Raw genomic sequence first — 19019 nt, 5'->3', positions numbered from 1 at the left:
TTTGCGCTCCAAAACTGGAGAGGGGATCCGGTGTTCAGCCGGTCTCGCTTAAAAAGAGAGATGCATAGGCCCGGACGGGTTTGGAGTTGAGCTAATACTCGTCAAGATTTGAATTTCAAGTCGGACAAGATGATCTCTAAGGATGTTCTTCCAAGTAAAATCCTGTAATCTTGTGTTACATTAAAATGAAACATTATCTTCAAAAATTCTAATCTGTAAACACAGAGCCGTTTCATACTTTCAATAATATTTTTAAATGCCTGCTTTGAGCCCTTTAGAATTCACTTCAAAACGCTGTTTACAAAGCAAGTACCTTTGGAATGGTTATTTAAATAACCAAAGTGCTGATTTTACAATGCATTTGCTACATAAGAAAGTGAGCTCTACAAATGATGCCTGTAGTATAAAATTTGGCATTTCAGGAACACATCTGAAATTATGTATACTTGTTGCTGATTTTTAAGTACAGTCTATATTTTTAGTCAGACAAAAAGTTCAGAATGCTCTCTTTGTTATGCTGTTCTGTACTCAGTATTTTAAAAAATATTCGCCCCTACCAAGAAAAAAAAAAGGTTTTGTTTTGTTCTTTAGATTTCTCAAATAAGCCTTCTCTGATTAGTGCCACCCCTAGAGGCTTGTGGGGTTTTAGATCTTGCTAAACTGCTCATCTTTAGCTTTACAGGGTTAGAAAATGAAGTTTCATCAATTCAGTCAGGGTCTGGAGAACTAAAGCACACTAAGCAAATCGCAAGATATCAAATTATAAACCAGAATGCTCATTTATGAATTAACAGTAAATGTAACTGGCAGAATTACCAGTCTTTGTCATTTATACAGGGTTCTTTGGGATGACGGGAGGGTGGAGATACAGGTACAGTCAAAGAAAAAGACCGAGTCACAGGTTATAAATCTTTGATGAACAGAAAAATGCGGCCAAAGGAGTTGGGATGTTCTTAAAGGGTATTTCCTTTAGGAATGCCATGGTAGCGTTCTAGGCTTCAGCATGGACATGGTTTTAACGTACAGTCGCTTACCAGTACTGGTCATGAGAATCAAAGCCATCCATTCTATGGGAGGGGCATAGTAACAAATTCTCCCTTTTTGTAGTCTGCTTTGTAGAACACTAAAAAAAATCCTTATACCCTCGGACAGATTAGAATTAATTGAGGGGTTTTCTTGGTTACATTACAGTACTCTTAATCAGACTCTGTCCTATAGGTAAAATGTCTGTATATCACCTCAGTATTGGTCACTTCTGTGGCCAGCTTATTTATTTTGTGTTGTTATTTTTAAGGTTGGTGTGGCAACAGTTTTTGAGACTTTCGATGCCAATTCACTGTCAAAGACAGGTGTATGTTTAGTCCCCTAACTCACACTGAATTTGAATTGCTTTCCAGGGTTTCCTTTGTTTCTGCCTTCATGCATATTTGGAATTGGTAAACTCCTAAAAGGCAAAGGCCCCTGTTCATTTCTTTTATATTTCCTAGCACAGGACTAGATATACATGCAAGGAAAGAAGAAGAGCAATCATTTTGACCTTTATAGTTGTGAGTATGCTTTTATGTATATTACCTCACTTTGTCATAATGATCCTATGAAATTGGCACTAGTTTCATTTTACAGAAGAGAAAATAGTCTCAGAGACGTTAAGTGATTTGCTCATTTAGTGGCAGAGCTGTGAGTTGGACCCAGGGTTTTTTTTTGTTTTTTTGTTTTTTTGGTTTTTTTTTTGGCTGCACCCTGCAGCAAAGGGGATCTTAGTTCCCTGCCCCTTGCATTGGGAGCACGGAGTCTTAACCACTTCCCTGGACCACCAGGGAAGTCCCTGGACCCAGGTTTTTAAAATTCAATTTCTATGCACTTTTGCAATCAGCATAAAGTTACCCTTAGTATCTCAAGTTGATGGTTTTTAAGTATGTTTTAAAAACTGAAGACCACTTAGCTTCTCTTACCCAAAAAAATCATTTTATACTCCTTCCTATTGTGCCCTTTTTCATCAGTGTCCCCACTTGGCCTTACAGAGACTTCTGTGCTGGGATTTTTAACCTTTCTTGTTCCATGGACCCCTTTGGCAGTCTGATGGAGCCTATGAAAACTTCTTTTGTAAATGCACAAATATAAAATGTATTGGATTATAAGGGAAACCAACAAAGTTGTGATGTGTTAATATAGGTGCTTCTTTTTAAATTTACTAAAGATCTAGCAGCAGGTCAGTCTTATGACTATCATTAATTTCAAAGCAGTGATGAGGGCAAATAATATTTTGAGATACCTGCAAGAAGTGTAATGTGATATGAAAATATCTGTAACTTCTCTTGGAAACAAAGCCACAGGCATTGCTAACACTACTGTGATTTGTCACCTATATTAGTAGTTGAAGGAAATGCTAAATTTCAGTTAGAGGTTAATGTACATAAAGAGGTAATTTATTTTCTCCTCTAAATTCCGGGACTCCCTGAATTTGATACAGATTTACAACTTGGCGTCACAGCATCAAGTCTTTTTCTTTCTACTTGGCTGTAAGCTCTTGGGGGCAGAGATGATGGGTGATTTGTTTTAGCAACTGAGGTGTCTGTCACTGTGCCTGGCATAGAAGAGGGGCTCATCCAATGAGTTTTGATAAATAGGAATGGACACCAGTGCATAAATATAAATACTGATAATAATAATTAAGTACTTACTATGTGCCAGGCAGTATTTTAAGCTTTTAACAATTCCAACTCATTCAGACCTCCCACCAACCCTCTGATGTTGGTAACTATTATTTTTCCCATTTTATAGTTGAAGAAACAAAGGCAAGTCTTGTTAAGTAACTTGCACAAGACAATTAATGGAGCTGGTATTCTAACCCAAACAATCTGCTTCCAGAGCTCTCACTCTTGACCATCATGCCATGAAACTGGAGAGCTTTAGAGATATAAAATATTGCACGTGTCATTTCTAGGTCAAGAAAAATTAGTAAATATTGCCTCTGATGCACTGGAATGAATGATCCTCAGTATTGAATGCATTTGCTGAAAAATAACCTAGGTATCAGTTTTCCTTTTTACTTGTATAGTGTCTTTCTGTCCTCCATCCACTCCCATCACCTTAAGATTAAGCACTGAATCTAAGCCAACAAAAGCTATATCAGAAAAAATATATATATGTTTAAGTCTTGCTTTGAGTGAACTGAAGTTATATTTGCTGATAAATTCTTGGAGAGATATAATCAAATTTGATTTTTAAAAAGGAATGGCCTCCAAAGTAAAAATACTAATAACCTCCTAATACAAGTTAGTGTGAAAGAACAATTTTAACAGTTCTATTTGAAGTTTAAAATCAAAAGCTTGCACATTTTTGTTTCCTTTGTCTAGAAAAGAAAACTATAAGAACCATGGAACGTTCACTGTGTATTATGGGGTTTTCATAATAAACCCCTGATGTGTGTGTGTGTGTGTGTGTGTGTGTGTGTGTGTGTGTGTGTGTTTATCTAGTTTTAACTAGATATAATAAGGGTGCTAGTAAGGCATAGTTAGAACCCCTGAGACAAAAAGAAACTTGACACTAATAACTTGAGGGAGGAAAAACCACCTGAGACAAATTGGAAATATCTAAACCTGAATTTTGGGAGGCCTACATCTGGAGATAGCTACTATGCCCATTTTTAAAACTATAGGACAGGTGGTTTTATCTTTAATTTTAAACAAAAGCAGGAGTGAATTGATATTTATTGAGCATTCTATCCATACAACAATCATAAACAGTTATGTTATTTACTATTGTTAGCCTCTTACACATGAGTAACTGAATCTCAGTAACTCTCTCCCCATCTCACAGCTTTTAAGTGGGTGAGCTGAGATTTGAACCCAGTTACAGGGAACTCAAAACCCCATGTGTTTTCCAGTATAACAAAGGTATCTAGGAAGCATTTTGGAAGCCCCAGAGTTTCAAAAATCTACCTCAAGGGAAACAGTGTGGACTCTGCTTCCCCTTTTGTTCATCTTCAATCAGATCTGTTCTGCTTTTATGTGTTTATAATTTGTTTGAACATAATGGATCTACTTGCTGAAAAAATATTTTTTGAAAACCACCGCATTACACTCAGCTACCTTCCCAAGCCTGATAATGAGAAACAATGAGCTAAAATGACACTAATAATGCATTCTGGGCTATACTCACCTCAAAATTTGACACCATTAAAAACAAGAGTATGCTAAGAGTAATGAAGATTACTTTAATAGTAATGAAATATAGATGAAAAAAATCTGTGTATATCTCACGCATGCCCTGCCCAGAAAAAAAAATTCAGTCTTGCTGTTGTTACCCCTTATCTTTGTGTGAACTGATTGTTTCCAAACTAAATGTTTCCCTCATTTTCTGAGGAAAAAAAGAGCATTACTATGTCACCATTCTTCATAAATAATATCAACAAAACTAGGTATTATACCACTTCCATAATAATGGTATAGTCTGGATTTCCATTTAAAGTTTATAAGTTCACCTTCATTTTACAATTGCTGATTACTACTTTTAATCAGAACAAATTAAGAGATACAGGTCTTTAGTTTTAGCTAGTTGTCATTTTACAAATATTGTTCTTCTTTCCATGATATGGTTTTTGTTTGTAGGATACATTTAGCAATTACTGTTTATAAATTAATTTATTAGATGAAAACAAATTTTATAGCTAGAGGAAACTTAGATAGTATCTAGCTTAAGCCTCTTTTTATACACCTGAGGAAACTGAGTTCCACAGTTTAATTTGCCAAGATCACACAGGAGGTTTAAGTATATGCCGAGAGAGAATCTATAGGGCTAAATATTTGTGGAAAAGCTGCCTCTTAGCTTATACATTCAGTATTCTTTAGGATGTTTGGTATGTACTTCATTAAAAAAAAGTCCTCATCCACCTTACTCGACTCAGAATTTTATTTCTGCTTGCACACTATTCAGTGGAACTAGACCCTGGGAAAACATTGCTGTTATTCCTGGTTGAACTACTTTTTTTCTTCATACTCAAGGCTTCCTACAATAACTTATTCACGTGACTAATTTGCGAAAGTTGCCACCCTCATGGTTGAGCTGAATAAGAGAGGTGTCCTGAAGAGACCGCAGAGTGCTTTAGCAGCTGTTTTTGATAGAACAGCACAGACCTTACCTGTTGCCACTGGGATAGTTAGTACTCTACGTGCCTGGAAAAAATTCATTGAGGTCATAAAAGCATTTGACAATAGATTTCAGAATTCTGTAACCATTTTCTATCACAGAGGCATTGTAAGTGACGAGAGAGAGAGAGCGATTGGGGGAGTGTGACTTCAACTTGATATCAAGATAAATTGTTTCTGTACTTTTAGTGTATCAGGATCAAAATTGACACGCAGAGGCAAATTTTAATTTGGTTGAGCTGTCTTCAGAGCGTACTCTTCGAAGAGAATTTTCTTACTAGGAGAGAAATGCTTCTGGCTCTATTTCTATTTTTAAAATCTATTTTTTTCCTCAAGTTCCACTTTGCAACAAACTTAGGAGAAAGAACATTATACTATCAATCAAGACTTGACTTGGTCATTATTTCACAGTGTGAGTTTGAGAAAGTTATTTACGTTCTCTGGTCTTTCTTTTCTCAAATATAAAATTAAGGATTGATTTAGACCAGTGATTTTTGTCCATAACAGAATCCCTGGAAGTTGAAGGTAGATCATGTGTAATGTGGAAAATCATGTTCAACACCATAATTTTATTTTTGGAAAGCAAAAACAAAGCTATCTGCAGTTTTTACCCTATAATCAGTGAAAATAAAGTTCTGTATCAGTGGGTACATGAAGAGATAGACAGTTTTCCAGATATCAGTGTTCTTAAGGCACATCTCCCTATAAAGATAGACATGGGTTACAGGGGTAGGGGAATAGGAAGTTTTCAAAAATCAAATTAGATATCGAGGGAAAAAAATCAAGAAACACTGATATAGGTTATTGTTAAAGTTATCCCCGTTCTTTAATTCTAAGAAAATCACAGAAATCACCTTCTAGTGTGCTATAACAAAGTTAAATTCATCCTAATGTTCCTTTTCTGTAAAAATCATAAAACTTGGGTTCTACTTTTGGTTCCTGAATGATCAATAAACAAAAGGCAAATAGTGTTATCTTTTCTCCAATGGAGCAAAAAAGGGTTAACAAATTCAGCTCAAAACATGTCAAATGGTGCAGAATAGTGCCGGGTAAGAAGGTGAATTGCACAATAACCCATCTTCTATTAATTCTGTGTTACACTATGGTAAGAAGAAAAAAAAGCCCTGTATAAATTGCTTTTGGGAATTTGTTCAGTCTTTTTTTTAATTACCTTTACTTCTTTTTATTTTTTAATTAATTAATTAATTAATTTTTTGGCCGTGTTAGGTCTTTGTTGCTGCGCACAAGCTCTCTCTAGTTGTGGCGAGTGGGGGCTACTCTTTGTTGTGGTGCTCAGGCTTCTCATTGCAGTGGCTTCTCTTGTTGCAGAGCATGGGCTCCAGGTGCACGGGCTTCAGTAGTTGCAGCACGCAGGCCTCAGTAGTTGCAGGACATGAGCTCGGTAGTTGCGGCACGTGGGCTCTAGGGCACGTGGGCTTAGTTGCCCCATGATGGCGTGTGCGATCTTCCCAGACCAGGGATGGAACACATGTCTCCTGCATTGGCAGGCAAATTCTTAACCACTGTGCCACCAGGGAAGTCCCCAGTCTTTTTTTCAGGGCCCCAAATGGTCAATTATTTTTAATGTTCCATGGATGTTTCAATAATATGGATATTTTCTGTTGTGTCCAAAGTTAATCATCTAGGGAATTCCCTGGCTGTCCAGTGGTTAGGACTCAACGCTTTCACTGCAGGGGCCTGGGTTCAATCCCTGGTCGGGGAACTAAGATCCACGCAAGCCACTCGCGGCAAAAAAAAAAAAAAAAAAGAAAGGAAAGAAAGAAAAAGAAAAGAAAACACATACACAAATAAAGTTAATCATCTATATCTGTCTACCTATCAATCCACCTGTCATCATCCAAGATACCACATTACTTTTGTTCCTCACGCTCCTTAGTCTCCTCTGGTCTGTGGCCTGTGACAGCTCTCAGACTTTCCTTGTTTTTGATGACCTTGACAGTTTTAAAGAGTACTGGTATTTTGTATAATATTCCTCAGTTTGGATTTGTCTGATGTTTTTCTAATAGAGTGGGGTTATGGGTCTTGGGGAGGAAGATCCCAGAGACGAATTGCCATTTTCATCACTTCATATCCAGGGTACCTGCTATCAACATGATTGTCATTGATGATGTTAACCTTAGCCACCAGAACAACTAAGTATTTCACAGTCTTCTCCACTCTACTCTTTGAAAGCAAGTCCCCACGTGAAGCCCACACTCAGGTGTGGTGATAGAGGTTGTGGTGGTGAATTAAGCTCCACTTCCTTGATGGGGGAGTAGCTTTGTAAGTTATTTACAATTCCTCTGTATAGAAGACTTTTCTCCCTCATTTCTGTATTTATGCAATCATTTATTTATGGATATTTACTTGGATACTTTGGGCTATATTCAGTACTACACCATTTAATTTGTTGTTCAGATCGTTGCTGCTTTGGCCATTGGGGAGATGTGCCCCTTTGACACAGCACCATCATTTGTGTTTTGCTTTTAGCCATTTCTTACTTTCTTGTACTATGACAAGTGCCAGCCTCATCTTGTATATTCCCTACCCCAGTCCTAGAGCAGCCATTTCTCTAAGGACCTCTGGTTCCTTTCATTATGATAAAATGATGGAGAAACCAAGATGTGGGTGCTGAGTGTGCTCATAGCTTCTGAGGTGTCATTTCTTCTAGGCCCTCTCAGTGGATAGGATATATGTGTATGTATTCTAGCATGTGCATACACACAAATATGTAATTATTTCTGCCTGTCATCTCTATTACATTAAGCTAAACTTGAGTTTGTACTGATGTCTCAGACTCTATTTCTTTTATTTTAATGTTTGCTTTTCAATAGTAGTAGTCGTGTTCTTTTCAATCTCTCTCCCTTTCCTGAGCACTTACCCCAAGAAGCTCCAGATGGTGCTGTTAATATAATTACTTGTGTGTTTAACAGGTGCTACCACCTTTTCTTTTTTGCAACATGCAGGTTTTCATTTATTTTAAAATTGAGATATAATTGACATATAACATGATATTCATTTTTTTAAATAGATCTTTTTTGGAGTATAACTGCTTCACAATACTGTGTTAGTTTCTGTTGCACAACAAAGTGAATCAGCCATATGCTCGAGAAAGAACTAATTTCATTTTCCCAGGAAACTTGAAATGTTACAGAGGAGAGAGGTGACAACCAAATCCCCCAGTAAAAGGAAGGGTGGCACAGCTCATTGCCCTTCCCAGCAAACACTGAGAGAAACAGGCAATGGGGACAGCAAACCAGTTGAAGGTCTACTTCTCAGTTATCCTTCCTCTTTCCTGGCAGAGCTCACTCTCCAGACTGGGGGCTTCCTCTTTACTTTAACGTGAGTCCCCATCATAAGGGGCATGTTTCAGGTTTCTCACGTTAAGGGCTCCTGGAAAATTGTAGTATCAGTTATATCTTTCTGATTCTAATTATGTTTCTTATACACTCAATTATATACTCAAGAGTTCCTTTTCTTTCTCGTTAGAAGCTAGTTTTCATTTCTTGGAAATCTTAAAATTTTACTGACGTGTCTGAGCAGAAGAAGGGAGAACAGAATATATCTTTTTTATTCGGACGCACAGGCTCAGTGGCCATGGCTCACGGGCCCAGCTGCTCCGAGGCATGTGGGATCTTCCTGGACCGGGACACGAACCCGTGTCCCCTGCATCGGCAGGCAGATTCTTAACCACTGCGACACCAGGGAAGCCCCAGAATATATCCTGAACAGAGGGAACTTCACCATGAAACCCCAAACAGAGTTGGGGAACTTGTTTTATTCTGGGATAAATGTTTCCTGACACTGTGAATTCAAGAGTATCTCATCGAGGAGTATGGCATATAGCGAGTAGTCTGGAAAGTCATGAGTCTTGAAGACTTTTTCAAGTGCCTAAGCTACTGAATCCTGCTTCCAACAACACTATGATCGGGCCTTTTGCAAAGTTAATAAATATCCCTAATTTCTCAGGAAAATGGCTTGCAAAATCAGAGTCCTTCTGAGACAGGCTGGGACCTGGGACCCTTTGCTGCAGTGCTGCAGTGTTTGCACATGGACACACCTCTCCTCGAGCAATAAAATACAAAGAAACTATATGGGACTGCATGCAGGCACAGCTGGGGCAAATTCTGGATCCAAAAGATACAAAGAGACCAAAAAAACCCAACTGCCAATTTTGAAGAGCCTGGAGCAAAAGCAGGGTACTGCGCACTCCCCCTGCACACAACGCCACTTAAGGAGTGAGCAAAACACCTAAGCCACCCCTGGACACACCCCTACCCTCACCCGGTATAAGGAACAAGCTTGCTCCCCCTCAGGGAGCCAGCAAGCAAGGGAACCTGTTACTTGTTTTCACTCCCCCCTGGTGCAGCAGGGGCCCCAATAAAGCCTTGCCTGAATTTCTTGCCTGGCCTCTGGTCAATTTCTGTTGATTGGGGTAGGCCAAGAACCCTTGTCTGTAACACTTCCTACTTTCATATTTCATCTCTTTCTATTCCTGGCTGTACTGCCTGCTCTCCAGTCATACTGGTTTCAGCATTATTCCATGAGCACTTCTATACTTTCTTACTGTGCTTGGAATGCCTTCCCCCCTTCCCTCATCAAAGTTCTGCACATTTATCATTTTCACTTAGATGTCACCTCTGACATGAAAATACTGCCTAATCTTGCCAGATAGAATAAATTACCCATAGTGTATGTGCTTGTCTACCCTATTAGCTAACATCTAATTCATCTGTGTATCTTTAAAGCCTATTGCCGAAAAGGCATTCAATAAATGTTTGTTGAACTAATTAACAAAAAATGAATATATCTACATAAAGTTGCTTCAGCGCTGCTTGGTGGACATCAGAGCTTGCCCCTAGGTAAATACTGAAAGTATTTAAAGGGAAAGATACACTGAAGTGGGAGCCAAGTCACCTAGCTTCTCGGATCCTAGCTCAACCAACATCTACATAGCCTTAGAAAAGTCGCTTCAACTTTCTGGGCCTATTTCTTTACACAATTAGAAGATTCCGCTGGATCAGTTATTCTCAGTCTGGAATGAGATCATAGCCTCAAATATTTGGGGTCAGAAAAATCTCTGTGATCCTCTGATAAGAAGATTGCTAGTCCTATGAAATTCTACCTGTATGATTTCTTGAAAGCTTCTTAGAGCTCAGTTACAACTTTTAAGTGTATTTCATCCACTGCCTTATATTCTATTACTTCCATTTATGTTTTACATTATTTCTATGACATTTCTTCTATTCATACATGTAAATATGGTCCAGAAACTTAGCACCACATACTTTAATATGCCTATCTTCCCCATACATAGCTTTAAAAAATCCTCTGTAAGTTCAGTCTAAAATTTGTGCACTTAACTGGATTAACCCGCAGTTTATTCTGAGGACATCTCTTGTAGCTAAAAAAAAATACACTAGCACTTTTCAAAATCAAAACTCCATTTTACCCTTAGAGCTTGTGATGAGAAAAATATATAATGCTGAATAAAATTTAAAAACCTGACCCACTAGTAGACCTAGAAGACAAGGAAAAACATGCTGAGTTTTTTCTTGGTAGATCACCCAGGCTGAATTATTCATTTGCTAGACATTCCTATAGTACTTTGTACATACCTTTTTAAAGGTACTTACCACATTCTATAGAATGTATTTAGGTTTCTGCTTCTCCTACTACACTGGGACTACATCAAAGAAAGGAAATTTATATTATTCATCCTTTTTTAAAAATTAATTTTTCTTGGAGTATAGTTGCTTTGCAATGTTGTGTTAGTTTCTGCTGTACAGCAAAGTGAATCAGTTATACGTATACATATATCCACTCTTTTTCAGATTTCCTTCCCATTTAGGTGACCACAGAACATTGAGTAGAGTTCCCTGTGCTATACAGAAGGTTCTCATTAATTATCTATGTTAAATATAGTAGTGTTATATTATTCATCCTTGGATCCTCAGCCTCTTTTAATTTAGAACTTAGCAGATACCAGATCAATATTTTTGGATGAACAAATAAGAAAGGTAGAATGTGAATTGAGCCTTGACTTGAGGGTTTCAGAGGGCAGAGAAGCAATAAAGAGTTTCACTCAGGGGAATGATGTGATCAGAACTGCATATGGAGGATTACTCTGATTTAATTTTATTACATTCGAGACCATGGTTTTTTTATTTTGAAACAATAATTTGCAGGAGCTGGCTCATACCAGCTTGCAAGAGCCAACTGGTGGATCTTGAGGAATTTTGTAAGCCATTTGTTAAACACAGTTGTTATTTAAAATTAGGTTATATAAGGTTAAAATTAAGGATATTAAAAATAAAAGTAATACTCAAAACCCATCACTTCCAAATTATTTTATTATTGATATTTTATGATCACCTATGCTCTTGAGATTGTCTCTTGTATCTATATTATAGAAATACTAGTATAATTATATACTATTGTGCTTCTCTTCCCAATTCTGCATTCAATGGTATAATGTTGGTAGCTTAAAATCAGCCACTGTGCAAATATTTACACTTTGAAAATGGGCAAGCACTACCAATCAAGGCCCCACACCCCCCCCACACACACACCCCGCCTTTGGAGAGTTGGTTGTTAGTCATTTACTGGCACAACATTGTTTAGAAGGCAAAATTGGCCAAGGGGTAATGAAAAGTTTGGAAAATAGAGATGAAGAAATCTGCAGACAGTAGGGAAAATAAAGACATGAGAAGTGGAAGAGAAAAGATGAGAGAATTAGAATTATTTGGAGAGTCTGATGTACAGATAAGAGAAGTTTGAGAAAGTAAGAACAGAGAAGACATCCGGATGGAGTGGAGCAGAGTATGTGTGTGTGGAGGGGAGAGATCTAATGAGTAATGCAAGGAAAAAAAGAAAAGTGAGGAATTTTCCAGAACTAAAGGGCAAGAATTTCTAAATTGAAAGGGCCCTTGAGTGTTTAACACAATGAATGAAAAGATGTATAGCAAGGTATATCATTGGGCATTTTCAGAACACCAAAGATAGAAGATAATCAAAGTTTCCAGAAATAAAATACAGTAATACACAAAGGACTATGGGTCATGTACAAAAGTAAGAATTTCATTAGACTTCTCAACAATAACTGTTGAGATAACTGGAAGCTAGAAGACAATTCATAGTTGTAAGGAAAAATGAATTCCAAACTAGAATTATATACCCAGACAAATTATCACTTCAATCAAGTGAGGAGGTAAAATAAAGATATTTTCAGACATGCAAGATCCCAAATAAAATTACCTCCTTTACACTCCTTCTCAGGAAGCTAGCAGAAGATGTGCTGCACCAAAACGAGGGAGAAAAAACGAGACATGGGATCCAGGACACAGGGGACTCACACAAAAAGGTAAGGAAAATTCCCAGGATGACGATGAAGGGAAAGCCCAGAACAACAGCTGTGCAATTGGCTTAGTGAGCAACAGTTAAGATTGGAATGGGGGGAAGATTCCCGAGAAAAAACAAAATAAGATGTATTTTACCTGATGAATGAATGGAGATTTACAGTTTGGGGGGAAATGAGTGAGATACGACATGTAGAATGCTTAACAAAGAACTGAGACAGTGATTAACTCTAGGGACTAGACAGGAGATACAATCATAGTGTATTACTCAGACCCACTGTGAAAAGTATTTTCAATGCATAATAATGTAAATTAAAAATTGTTTTAACCCACGGTGTGGGGAGGATGAGTGTGTGTGGAGAAAAGGGGACAGAGTTGGTGAGAGACTGCTAAGAGGATACCACATTGAACGGGAAACAGACTGCCCCCTCCATAAACAAAGGACATTTCCCTCAGAAACTGCCCAAGTCTGGGACCCCTTTAGTCTGAGAAAGGACATACAAACGGGGCCAGAAGGGAAAAATGGAGGGCTTGGTTGCAGCAGTTCTTTGGAGCAAGGCTGCGGGATTGTGGACCCTCTCGTCCCCCGAGGAAGGGACAGGGGTGCAACCCTCGACCCCGAACTCGGGGGCGGCTTTCGGGCCGAGGGGCCGGGAAACCCGGAGCCCTGGTGCCTGACTCGCGCCACCTGCGACCCGGGCCGCCTCCTGCGGCGAATCCGTGGCCTGGGAGGCCAACGGCCTGCGGGCAGCAGGGGAGGGCTGGCGAGTTGGGCCCGGGCTGCGGCGCCGAGTAGCTGCGGGGACCAGACGGGAGCGGAGGGCGGCGCCCTGTCCACGGGGCTGAGGCCGCTCTATCGACGGCCGGCAGGAGGCCCCCGAGGGCCACCGCGGCCCGGTGGGGAGGCGCCCGCTCCGCTCCGCTCCGCCTCGCTTCCAGTGCCCATCTCCGCCGCTGCGCCCGCTGGGCCCTCTATCCCTGACTCTGTTCCTTGTCCCCTGACCCCGGCCCTCGGCCCCCCACCCAGACCTTCTTCTCCCGCTGACACGGATCTTCATCCCGCGGGCCAGGCCCTGGGCCTCCGACCCTCCGACCCTGACCCTCTCCTGCGACCCCAGCCTCTCGCCCCCGCCCAATCCTCGCTCACAGACACCGACCGCCGCCCGGAGCCCTCCCTGTCCGCAGCCCTCGAGGGGTCTGGGGTGAGCCCTGGCCGGGCCAGAGGAGGCTGACAGCTCAGCCCGCATCCCGGCCCGGGTCCCGATGGTGGTCCCTTGGCCCTGGCCAGCCTAGTTACCGCAGCGGAGGTGCTGGAGACTATGTGAGCGAAGAGAGGGGCCCCGATCGAGTTTCCACGCTGGGCGGGGTGGGGGACCCCAGGAACCAAGAGCAAGCAAAGGGAGTGGACGGTAGAGTGGTGTTTTGGTTATACCGTGGTTAAATCTGTGCAACACACGGGTCATGCGTTTATCTAGAAATCTGGAGGTAAACCAGTAGACAGAGCTGAAAACTTTGCACGTAGTTGCACAGGCGCGTTAGAATAGGAGAGAGGGGACGTGTGGGGTAGGGGAAGGCTGTTTTCCTTTACATGTTCTAGAGTACTATTTGACTTTTAAAACTAGTTAGTTCAAAAAAAGGAAAAAGATAAAGAACCATTGGAGACCTTTAGTAAGCCTAGATTTCCCAGCAGACTCCCCCACTGACTAGCTGTGTGAACTTGGGCAAGTCTCTTCACCTTCTGGAACCTTGGTTTGCTCATCTGTGAAATGAAGCTTCACCCACCCACAGAGTTTCAGTAAGGATTAGTGTGACAGGTAGGCAAAAATGCTTTGTCAGATTCAGTGATGGGCACAAGCTAGTTGTTCAATGAACCTTATGAATGAAGTTATTTTAGAGTGAATAAAGGGGTTTGCAGCCAAAAGCAGCCTCTCTGCCACAATACCTGTGTGCAGAAGGGCTGGAGTGGATGTGATCCAATTTGAATATGGGTTTTTGAGCAGACCAAGGCTGTAAAGGAGAGAGCAATAATAGAGCTGCTTGTGTGAACACCTAGAGGTCTTTGTACATGTTAATTTGTACCTGGACAGCTCCCAGGTTGTGGAGGCTTGGGGTGAGAAGGGGAGAAAAGGGAGCTGGATTTTCGAAAGCAACAGAATATGCCCTCTTTATTATGAATACCTTATTAGCAAACAGATAACTTAAGGAATGAAATTACTCACCTTACAAAAAGTATTCCTCACGTGAAACACGGATCCTAAGTCCCTTAAGGCAGAATCTTCTCTGGTGTTTAAAAACAATGTGCACAGTAAAAGTTGAGGTATTTCAAGCAATTGCTGTGAAGTCAGTCAGAAGGTAAGATAAAGCACGTTTTCGTTTTAATATCCCAAATAACCTGAAAAAGATGACACAGCTGGAATTTGAACCAGAGTTTGATTCTGAAGCCTCTTCCTTCATTTTTCTTTTCTCTTTATTGAAATGTTTTATTTAAATAAAAATGACAAAAATAATACACCTTTGCTATATTGCTCCACAATATAGTCAGGTAGAAAGTCACCATTCCACTTCTCAGAGGTAACCAATGTGTGAATGGTTTGGTGGACAATCCTTCTAACTTTTTATTTTGCTCCTAACACGCACATACACACATTTAAAATGGATTATACAATAACTGCTGTTCTGCAACTTGCCTTTTTTAGATTTAACAACGTGTCATAGGCCTATTTCCATTTCATTACATAACACACTCCTCATTCTCTTTAATAGTTGCCTAGTATACCATTGTATGGACGTATTCTAATTCATTTAACCACTTCCCTGATAGACAATGTAGGATCTTTCCAAGGTTTTGCTATTACAAACATTGCTTCAGTGACCCTGCTTATATGTATATGTTCGTGCATTTTCGTTAGTGTTTCTGTAGGATAGATTTGTAGGTGTCAGAATGGCATCAACGGCTGGGCCTTAAGCATGCATGTTTAAAATGTTGGTAGATACTGCCAAAACGTATTCAAAATAAAGCTGGTTGTGTTAACGGTTATGCCCCACTGCCCCTTGAGCAAAGTAGTGAATGCATTTTGAAATAGCTGGCTTCCTTGGGTAGTGGCAGCTGTGTGGACCCATGGGGGAGGGCTACTCATGGAGAAGGAAAAAGAGAAAGATTGTGACCAAGTCTTTGAAGCAGAAAGCACCTTTCCTTGGGTGCTTTGTGTTTACCCAAGCCAATGGTAGTCCCTGAAACATAGCAAGGGAACTTGAGGTTTGTGGCTCTCTTGTGGTTCATAAATCCTCACTATTGAAAAGAATATGCTTTGAATTTCTAACAGTATGTGACTTTTCTGATTAAATAAATAAATAAAAGATTGTTAAAAGTGACCCCGTAATAATCTATTGCTGTAAATCCAGAGTTTCAAATCTGTTTAAAGCAAGGTACATTCACAGTATACGTGGATCCTGGCTTGCCACAGGAGGGTGACTTTAAGGGAAACCAAACAGCTCTGAAGAGAACATTTGTCCCTGTGCCTCCCAATAAAGGTTCAAAGCTCAAAGGGTCAATTGTCAAAGGCTCTGAAGAACATCTCAAGTGTATCATTTGGTAGAAAATACGAAAATGCAATACTCTCACTCTTTGACAGGTGACCGCAACTGTATGAACCAAGAATGGTGTTTTAGTTAGGTTGAGGGTTGTAAATTACAGGGACAATCTCTTTAAGGCACCTCAAGCAACTGGGCATTATCGTGACACAGAGAGCAAGAAGGGGCCCAGAATTTCAAGAGTACTGGATTCAAAACAGTTCAAATGGGACTTCAATTGCCGGAGTCTGTGGATCCTCATTCCAGGGCACGCTTATTAATGTTATTCAGTGACTCTCTCTTAGGTACTGTGTTCCTTCCCCCATCCCCTTTTACTCTGTACACCTTTTCTATATTTCGGAGTTTCTACTTAATGTAGTTTCTGCTACCTTAAAACTTTGCCTTGCCAGGCTCCTCAAGCTCCTATCTTTAATTCTTGGATTCTCTTTTGTTTTAACTCACATGTTCCCATCACGTAATTTTTTAAAAATATTTATTTATTTATTTATTTCTGGCTGTGTTGGGTTTCATTTCTGTGTGAGGGCCTTCTCTAGTTGCAGCGAGCGGGGGCCACTCCTCATCATGGTGCGCGGGCCTCTCACTGTTGCAGCCTCTCGTTGTGGAGCACGGGCTCCAGATAAGCAGGCTCAGTAGTTGTGGCTCACGGGCCCAGTTGCTCCGCAGCATGTGGGATCCTCCCAGGCCAGGGCCCGAACCCGTGTCCCCTGCATTGGCAGGCAGACTCTCAACCACTGCCCCACCAGGGAAGCCCCACGTAATTCTCTTTTTACTTCTTAATTCAGAATCCAAAGAGGGAAAGTTAAGTAAGTTCATTTCATCTTTTCATGCCAGGGTACATTATAGGTTTTTGGCCAGCCAATGGAAGGGTTGTTCTTGAGTCAAGAGCTTACTTGTGGTCTGAGCAGTAGTGGCAAATTGCCCAGGGTCAGGTGGTAAGAAAAAAGTAGCTGTGGGTAGATCAGTTTCCTGCAGGAAGGGTTTTGGGCATATTAAACTCTGCGAGTGACTCTTAGATAGTATGTGTTAGTAGAGTTGTTTCTTTTCAGTGAATATTTATTGAGTACCTAATGTTTTCCAACACTAGGTTTTAGGGACTTCAAAGATAAATAAAATATTTGTTCTCTTTGTCATGGAAGTCACAGTATTATACAGGGTAGACGTAGATTAAAGAAAAAAGTTACAGCACACACTAAGTAGTAAACTGCACAAATATTCATTCATTTATTCAACAAATATGTAATGAGCACTTACTATGCACCTAACCCTGGAGATTGAACAGCAAAAAATGTCAGCTCCATGGAGCTTCTGTTTCAGTGTAAGCCAGAAGAGACACAAATAATAAACACTACTGTAACATGTTGGATGGTGATCAGTGATATGGAGGGAAAAAAAGCAAGAAAGTAGAATTAAGGATTGTTGAGGATAGGAGCTGCAATTTTAAATACGAAAAGCTTCCCCAAGAGAGTGATATTTGAGAAAGATTGAAGGAGGTGAAAGAATGAGCCAAGAATTTATCTGCATAAGAGAATTCCAGGCAGTGAGAATAGCCAGTGCAAAGGCCCTGCATTGCCCTGTGGAGGGATACCAAGGAATCTAATGTATCTGCAGTGGAGGAAACTAGAGCAGGTGAGAAATAAGGTCAGAAAGGAAAGGGAGGGGCAGGGCACCAGATTGTAGGAAGTTTCTAGGCTTGTGGAAGAGTTTTAGTTTTTACTCTGAGTCATGAAGCCACTGCAGAGCTTTGAGCAGAGGAGTGATGTGGTCTAACTTATATTCTAACAAAATAACATTGGCTGTTCTTTCTAAAATTATTTGTATTTTTTGCGGTACGCGGGCCTCTCACTGTTGTGTCCTCTCCCGTTGCGGAGTGCAGGCTTCGGACGCGCCAGGCTCAGCGGCCGTGGCTCAAGGGCCTAGCCGCTCCACGGCATGTGGGATGTTCCCGGACCGGGGCACGAGCCCGTATCCCCTGAATCGGCAGGTGGACTCTCCACCACTGCACCACCAGGTAAGCCCCTTGGCTGTTCTTAAGAATAGACTCCTGTTAAGAACAGACTCAAGAGGGCCAGGAAGAAAGCAGGGAGACAAGAGTCGGAGGCTTTAGCAATAATCCAGGTGAGGGATAATGGTGGTGTACACTAGGATGATTGCAGTAGTAATGCTGGGGAGAGGTCATATTCTGGCTATATTTTGTAGAACAGAGAGGATTGCTGACAAATTAGATGTGGAGTCAGGGACAACTGCAAGGTTTGTGGTCTGAGAAACTAGAAGAATGGAATTGCCATTAACCAAGATGGAGAAGATTACAGCAAGAGCAGATACTGGGGGAGAACATCAGTAGCTTGGTTTTGAATGTACTAATTTTCAAATGCCTGTAAGATCTGCAAGTGGAGATACTGAGTAGGCAGTTGGGTATACTGGCATGAGTCTGGAGTTCAGGGGACAGTTATGAACTGGTGTTAGAAATATGGAAGTCACATAGATCTATGCTGTCCAATGTGACAGCCACTAGCTGCATGTGGCAATTTAAATTTAAATTAAATGACATTAAAAATTCAGTTTCTCAGTTGCTCTAGCCACATTTCACATACTTAACAGCCGCATGAGGCTTGAGGCTCTTGTATTGGACAGTGCAGATGTGGAACATTCCCATCATCACTGGCATTCTATTGGACAGCACTGAAAGATGACATCTGATGTTACGGACCTAGATAAGTTTCTTGTTTTATGGACCTAGAGAATTAGTGAGAACGGAGTAAAAGAGGTTCAAAGACTGAACCCTTTAGTAGAATTCCCTGCGGTCCAGTGGTGAGGACTTGGCACTTTCACTGCTGGAGCCTGGGTTCAATCCCTGGTCAAGGAACTAAGATCCCGCAAGCCTCATGGTGCAGCCAAAAACAAAACAAAACAGGAAGACTGAGCC

Source organism: Kogia breviceps, chromosome 11, assembly GCF_026419965.1.
Source record: "Kogia breviceps isolate mKogBre1 chromosome 11, mKogBre1 haplotype 1, whole genome shotgun sequence".
Lineage (NCBI taxonomy): Eukaryota > Metazoa > Chordata > Mammalia > Artiodactyla > Physeteridae > Kogia > Kogia breviceps.
The sequence above is the reverse complement of the archived record's forward strand: the minus strand, read 5'-3'. Positions refer to the sequence as shown.